The sequence below is a fragment of the Cannabis sativa genome, chromosome 7, assembly GCF_029168945.1.
Source record: "Cannabis sativa cultivar Pink pepper isolate KNU-18-1 chromosome 7, ASM2916894v1, whole genome shotgun sequence".
Taxonomy (NCBI): domain Eukaryota; kingdom Viridiplantae; phylum Streptophyta; class Magnoliopsida; order Rosales; family Cannabaceae; genus Cannabis; species Cannabis sativa.
This window is the reverse complement of record NC_083607.1, coordinates 18,915,274-18,924,044: the sequence shown is the minus strand read 5'-3', so window position 1 is coordinate 18,924,044 and position 8,771 is coordinate 18,915,274.

Below are 8,771 nucleotides of genomic sequence, written 5' to 3'. Positions count from 1 at the left end.
TAGTTATCCATTGTTATAACCCTAATGTGATCAATGATACTCTATATAGATGATTTACACTGTACATGGATTAAATTACCGTAACACCCTACAATGTATTTTATCCTTAAAATACTTAACCCTGTATAAATGATATTTCACCTAAGTGAAATGAGATCTCCACCATTTATCTTCGTTTGGTTAAGCTCGAAGGAAATCATCCTTTACTTCTATTTGCCAAATAGAAGCTATAGATTCCATATTTATGTTAGCGCTCCCACTCAATTGCATTACCGTGTTCCCAAAATGTACGTATCACCCTGATACAAAACTAGGCTTAACTAACAAATCAAAGAACACGAGTAACACTCTTGAAATTGAGCCTAACCATATCAAGATTTCGATCATGTGATCTAGGATCAACAGGTGATATTGAATTGAATAGATATTACAGTAAATTTTAACATATCTAATCAAAGTTCAATATCGGTCCCTTCCGATGTATACTCCATACATCCGATACTGGTAAACTTTGCCAATGTCCTGGAAAGGACATAACACTTTTCCAAGGTGTAAGAATACCTATCGCTGATTATACCATGTCAGTCTAAATCCAGTGTTCTGACAAATCAGGGAATCAACTTTTGAACATATAATAAAGATTATATTCCACTGTGCTGACAACACTATAATCTTTAACCAACTCATATGTTCTGGACTTAAAAATAATTCATACATTATATACACATATAATCATGAAATAAATCATGTGAACCATGCAACATAAAATGTTATTTCTGATCTTTATTAATAAGTAAATCTGATTATATGAAATGAGTTTTATTTAGGGCATAAAACCCAACAAACTCCCACTTGCACTAATATAAAACAAAAAGTGCATTTCAAATAATCATTAACACCTTGATATACCAATCAAGTGTAATAGTAGTAAACTCCTCGTAATAGGATCTGATAGGTTGAATTAAACACAACCTCTTCTCCACTATTACTCTTCCTTAATAACAAAATCCTTGATAATGTGAAATTCCTCTCTATATGTCTACTCTTTTGGGATACTGGATTCTAAACTTTTGGGCAACTACTCTTTCGTTATTCAGGAAGTAACCCTAGTAGTTAAGGCAAGTTGGAACACTGCCACAAATGTATAGAACTTTCCTTAGACTGAATAAGTATCTTTCCTGCAACTTTTAACATTCGATCCTCTCTCTCAAGTACCAAGAGATTTCAGATAGGTTTTTACACTTCTCCAAAATCACTACTCCACCCCCAAAGTAATCACCATCTCATCAGCAGACTTTCTAGCACAAAGGCAAGTCTCAAAATCTGATGTGGTGTAGTCTAAGAGTTTCAAAAACACCCTTATTGACTAACATATAGTTCCTCTTCTTAATCTTAAAATGTACTTGATTGTCTTCCAATGTTCCTCTCCTGGATTAATCTGATACTTACTCATTACTCCGACTCAACAGCAGGTGTCTGGCCTAAGGCATACTAAAGCATATCTGAGACCTCTCACTGTTGATTCAAGAAATTCTTTCATGGCTTCATCTTTTCTGGAATAGTTGAGACTTTTCCTTAGATAAATAAAATCTATATCTAAGAAGTTGTGAAGCTTCTATAGATTGCCATTGGAAAGAAAATGCTTCAGCATCTTACTAAAGTAAGTTGCTTGCATTAGAGTAAGTAATTACCAGGTATACCACAAGCCATAGGTTTAGATAAACTTAAACCTACAATACTAGGAATAGGAAGTTTTGTTAAGTCCATTGAATAGACTTATGAACAAAAATTTCCTTTCATGTCCTTGTAATAGAAAATTTTAGGTTACTCCATGTGAATGGATCAAACCATAGTTCTCTTGGCTTTCTTCTTAGTTTCTTATCTTGACAATCCATTACTTGTTTAAACTCACAATGGATTTTAATCACTAGTGTCTTCCAAGTTATAAGAAGGTAAAGTTCCTAGAAACTCTCCCACTACAACAAGGTACCGTGAACTATGTCAAAGAAAACTAAATGGTATAGACCTCTTCGGTTGTGTTAAGACAACAGAGGCAGTGGGATCATCTTGTAAAATAAGATGATAGAACACTTTTGGAATCAAGAAAAAAAAATATCTCCTTTATTTGCTACTTTATTTTCAGACTTAGTCATTTTCTTAGAAAAGCAGTATTTGTTTAAACAAACACTTTCTTATCTAATGACTATGGGATGCTCCACCCCTAATCACTCAGAATAGCTAACAAACATGCAAACTAGGGTTAGCAATTCTAGCTTTTCTTAAGATTTCGATTAGGTCATCCATGAATCTAGTAATGATTTACATTAAGTATACAACCATTACATCATTCTGAAATTACCATATAAGGATTTAGGCAACGACTAGTAACTAATCATCAATATGCAACTCGAATTTCTGGGGAGGTAAGTTTGGATATTATTCAAAATCAAATCAATGATCTTTGAACTGCATATCTACTAACTTTTTCTCCACCCCTATCAGTTCGCAAGAAATTCATGAAATTTTTCAAACATTTCAAATTTCTTTTGCATAAGGTAAAATCTAGAGTGATCGTTTTAAGAATACAACGAAAACTCATATCCACCCCTGAATTTACATCCATCTGCGAATGAGATGAAATTACTTTCAGTGGATATAGGCATATTAACTCCTTACAGAGAATGATCTTGTCAAAACCACTATGAACAAGATACAAATGCCTTAGATTTATAAAATATGTGGTTGTATCTTTTGATGACTTAAGTTTAGTTACATCAAAGAGTTCTTAGAATAGTGCAAGTGGATTCTGGTCACAGAATACTAAACTCATACAGTTTAAATCCATTGATAGAAAATGGTTATGAAACACTTGTGAAAGTGTAACTGTATAATTAGTAACTCTTTCTTGGACCACCACTACTAATCTAACTCTATGATTTCCCTATACAAGTAGGAGATATCTAAGATTGAGGATTTATATCATTTTGGGATAGAAATCCGGGAATATAATCACATGCGTCATCTAATTTCTTAAGAGAAAATAAGACTTTATATGATTTATAGACCATTCATCCAATGATATGTCATTAAGCTAATTCAAAATGAATAAGCTAAGAGGAATTAGGATAATTTCGTTTTAAATAAGAATCCAACGATGCTCCGATTAGCGAGAGTCAAAGTTATCTTATTTATACAATCTTCTTGTTTCATATTGTAAAACACTAGTCTAAGATGTCATTAATTGATGAACAGCTAGATGTTGCATATACAATATTTATCTTTCGAGATCTAACACTATTATGTTAGTCTAATGGTGAAAATCCATTAGGGATTTATCTCATTAGAAAAACAAGACAAGTTAGACCAACAATGAAGATTCGAAATTAAACTACAGTTTAATAACAGAAAATAACATGGTTCAATACAAATTCATACACAATTCAGAAATTATGAAGCACATACATAGCAAGTAGGAATGACTAGTGAAAATACTAAAACATACAATCCTAAATAATTTCTAAGGTTTTCAACAAACTGATATCAGTGTCCCGTTTAGGCGAGAGTCAAAGCTATCATCCATTGAATAGAGTTGTCAGCTCATCTAAAATGTCAAACATTCTAGCAACCTTTTATTCGATCAAGATGTGAATCCGCGTTGTCCCGTTTAGGCGAGAGTCAAGGCTATTCTATCTTATGAGCTTCCACCATTGTTTCATATTCTTGCAAGTCTTATACAGTCGTCACCATTAGGGTGAGCATAAACTATATAAAAAAAAACTTACAAGATTACTTATCTTTCGAGATTAAACGGTGCTAACTTGCTAATGAACGTTCCTCCATTAGGGAGGATTACTCACTAAAACAATAGCTATGTAAAACCAACAATGGAGATCGAATATCCTAATAATAATAAAGCTCATTATTTAATGAAGGTCGTATTTTCTTCTAATATTTATTTTAATCCATTTATTTTAAATATATATTTATTTAATTAAAATTTCCAATTTAGAATGAAAAATTCCAAATATAAATTTTAATTTAATATTTATAAATTATACTTAGATGGATATGAAAATAACGTGAATTATTTCCATCTTAGTCATAATTTCCATAAATATTTAGAAAATTATTCAATTTAAGTTGTTTCAAAATTAATTTAAATTAATTTACAACTCAAATTTAATTTTCTATAAATATATATTGCATTTCGAAAATGCTTTAAAATAAAATAAAAATAAATCCTGGAAAATTACCTTAATTTTATGTTGGCCCAAAATTAATAAAAATTAATTTTCAACAAAAAAATATAATTTCCCTATTTAATTAAATATCTAAGAAAATTTTTAAATATTTAAGTATCATGATTAAAAATCAACTTAAATATTAATTTTCAATTTAATTAAATATCACTAGAAAAATACTTCAAGCAAAACAGATAATAACTATCTAGACTTTTCATAGACTAATTAATTTCTAATTATAATATATTTTAGTTCATTTATTTTAATTAATCATTAAATGAAAAAAATCAATGATTTAAGTTGGTCCAAAATTAAATAAATAATTTTCAACTTTAATCTATTTTTCAAATAAAATTCGAAATTTCTACATTAAAGAAATGTAATTTCGAAATTTTGGGAAATGATTAATAAAATATATTCTGAAAATTATTCAAATTTAAGTTATTCTGAAATAAGATTCCAAACTTAAAATAATTTTCAACTTTAATTAAATAACATGAAAATAACAATATTAAAGTATCATGATGAAAATCAACTTAGATATTGAAATTTTCAATTTAATTAAATGTATTAAATTCAAGAAATAAATAATTAAGTAAAGAGGAAACTTAATTATTAATTCTAGTTTAATACGAGGAAAATATACTAAACTTAGATTGTACCAAAATTAATTAGGAAACAATTAATTTGACAATCTATGATATTTTCCTATTTAATATTAGAAATAATAACTAGTACTAGAAATAACTATCTAGAATATATCATTGACTAAGTGTTTTTCTAAAATTAACTTTAAAATATTACAATGAAAAATACACTTCATATATTTTAAAAGTTAGTTATGTTGCTAATTCAATTTTAATTAGGTTAGACTAATATAATTAACCTAATACAATTATTTAAATAAGGCAAATGGGCCTTCACAATTGGGGTAGTTCATGTGAGGGGGAGCTGGGTTCAGTATGTCGTACCCACTTCTATGGCCCCCAACTCTCACACAAGGCCCAAAAGAGAGGAATTTAACCTTAAAATAAACAATTGTTATTCATTGAATAAGCCCAAATCTAATTGGACCTAAATAAATTTTCTTATGTCAAAATTTATTTTAGCAACCTAGTCCATTTACTTAGTAAAAACTTAAATGAGCTTCCTATATGCATCTAAGCCCAAAAGCAAACATATAGGCTCACACAGGTCAAATGATTTGGATGGACCCTATCATGTTACTAGGTTTACACAGATGAAAGAAGTACAAAATTTACCTGTTACAAATTATTTATAAGATCTATCGTCAATTGGACTATGATTAAAATCAGATCATTGGATCATGATCTGTCAACAAGTTAATCATAGCAATTTAGATCAGATAAATAATAGGTTTGTTAAAAAGTTTTGAATAAACAATATAAATAAACAAACATTGTCCATGTAACAGATGTGAATCAAGATATTAATATAATTAAATTATTATTCTTAAACTAACCAAATAAAGAAAACTAATTTTAAAATATCTAGGTTTATTTGAATCAAAATTAAATTAAATATCTAATAAGATCAATGATTTGAAAGGAAAGAATCTTCAATATCACTTTCAGATCTTATAATTTAATAAAATTGAAGTAATAAAATAAACCAATTTTAAAATAGATTTGGTTAGATAATTATTATTTTAGGAATAAAATAATAAATGAATAATAATTACCATAATTATATGTCAAAATATCTCAAATTAAGCAATATTCAAATCTCTACAAAAATATCTATGTTATTTAAATATTTAAGATATGATTTATAAATTTCTAATAAGGAAAAAATGATATATATAGAAAAAATATCATTTTTATACTTATAATTTATATATAATTAAATATTTAACAAAATAACAAATTTTTGAATTTGAAAAACATTATGGTAAGTATATCTATAAAAATATCTATGTTAATTTCAAATTTATTAATTATTTAATTTGACATATAAGATAATTTTAATATAATATTTTAAATAAAAAGACAAAATTATCTTTAAATTTAAAATATCTTAAATATCAAAATATCTAATCTTATAATTAAATAATAAATAAATATTAAAGAAGTTAACAAATTTTTAAATCTGACCATAATAGGAAATATTTAAAAATTGGAAACATTCCAAAATAAAAAATATGTAAAAATTGGAAAAATTCCAAATTGAAAATATTTAAAATTGGAAAATTTTCAATTTAGAAATATTTAAAAAAGGAAAAATGAATTTTTGGGAAACAAACCCATGAAAAAATTGGATTTTTGGGAAAAAATCCCAAAAATCGCAATTTTGGGTTTTTGCTGCCAGTAGGCTGCAACTGCAGCCAAAATAGGCTGCATGACACCCAATACGCGCGCGGAGCAGGTGGTGACTCCGAGAAAACTCGGCGCTTGCAGGGACTTCGACTGAGAAGCCTCGGTCAGCTGCAGGATGCACGCCCAGACTTACGCGCGCGGATGGAAAGGCTGATCCGAGGGTCTGGTGCGCATGAGCACCACCCTTGCCAGCCTTGAATCCCGATTTTCAAAAATTCATATCTTTCTCAATTTTTATCGGAATCGAGTTCCGTAAAAAACAAAATTGCTTAATTTTTCACAAGGAATCCAAATAAAATATTTTCAAAAATTGAAAAAATATATTTCATGGAAAAATTTCGTACAACATTAACATTCATCACATAAGCACATAAACCAACATGAAACCATCCAAATCAACACAGAAACATGCAATCATCGTTTTCATTCATATTACATGAAAGTAAATCATTACCATGGCTCTGGTGCCAGTTGTTGGAAATTATTTTACCAGGATCTAGATTTACTAACAAGTATGTTAGATTAACAACCTAATATGAATTCTAAAACAATGAAAATAAACACATATAAAGTTAGAAAACCTTACAGTTGGAGCAGCGGAATAATATGACTCCTTCCATTCAGATATCTAGCCCTTGATTCCTTTCTGTAGCAGAGCATCACCAAGATCTGAACCTGGATCTTCTTTTCTCCTTCTTTGATGCAGAAATTCCATAGTCTTCCATACTATAATTGAGATACCACTTGATGTGTGTGGGCACTACTCATCTCACAAGGATTTCAAAATTTTCTCTCTTTTTCTCTCTTGAATTTCGTGGCTTATGGCTTCATATGATATGCAAGAGAAGAGAACAAGGGCTGCTATATATAGGGAGAAGGGAGAGCACAACTTTCCAAATAAAACAGTTTTCTTAATTACTGTGTAATTGATTAACTGCCTTATTTAGTGTGATCCACCACTTTCCTATTATAGCTAGGCTTTGATTAGCAAGTACATGGCAATTAAAATTGAAAATAATAATTGGGAAACAAGCAAAGAGGTGCCGGCCATAGGGTGATATGGGCCTCACTTGGATTTTGCAATTTCCTCAATTTTATTTCAATTTCTCCAAAAATGCCATTTTTCCAATTCTAATCATTTAAATGCCAAAACTAATTATTTAATAACTAAAATAGATTATTAAATAATATTGTCATTTAAAATAATTATTAATTAGATATACAAAGTCTCTTAATTAATAATTAAACCTAGAAACCCTTTTTCTTTACGATTTCATCCTTAAACTGTGAGAATTCATAAAGTAGACATAGTCTAACTTTTAGAATTATAATTGATTAATTAAAATCAATTCACTGAGTCTTACAAGCAGTATGGTCTCAACTAGTATGGGGACCATGGGTCTATATAACCGAGCTTCCAATAAGTCGAACCGAATTTACCAAGTAAATTCCCTAACTTATTAATTCCTCATTGAATCCACACTTAGAACTTGGAATTGCACTCTCAGTCATATAGAAACGCTCTATATGTTCCACGATATAGACACGTCATTAGTTATCCATTGTTATAACCCTAATGTGATCAATGATCCTCTATATAGATGATTTACACTGTACAGGGATTAAATTACCGTAACACCCTACAATGTATTTTATCCTTAAAACACTTAACCCTGTATAAATGATATTTCACCTAAGTGAAATGAGATCTCCACCATTTATCTTCGTTTGGTTAAGCTCGAAGGAAATCATCCTTTACTTCTATTTGCCAAATAGAAGCTATAGATTCCATATTTATGTTAGCGCTCCCACTCAATTGCATTACCGTGTTCCCAAAATGTACGTATCACCCTGATACAAAACTAGGCTTAACTAACAAATCAAAGAACACGAGTAACACTCTTGAAATTGAGCCTAACCATATCAAGATTTCGATCATGTGATCTAGGATCAACAGGTGATATTGAATTGAATAGATATTACGGTAAATTTTAACATATCTAATCAAAGTTCAATATCGGTCCCTTCCGATGTATACTCCATACATCCGATACTGGTAAACTTTGCCAATGTCCTGGAAAGGACATAACACTTTTCCAAGGTGTAAGAATACCTATCGCTGATTATACCATGTCAGTCTAAATCCAGTGTTCTGACAAATCAGGGAATCAACTTTTGAACATATAATAAAGAT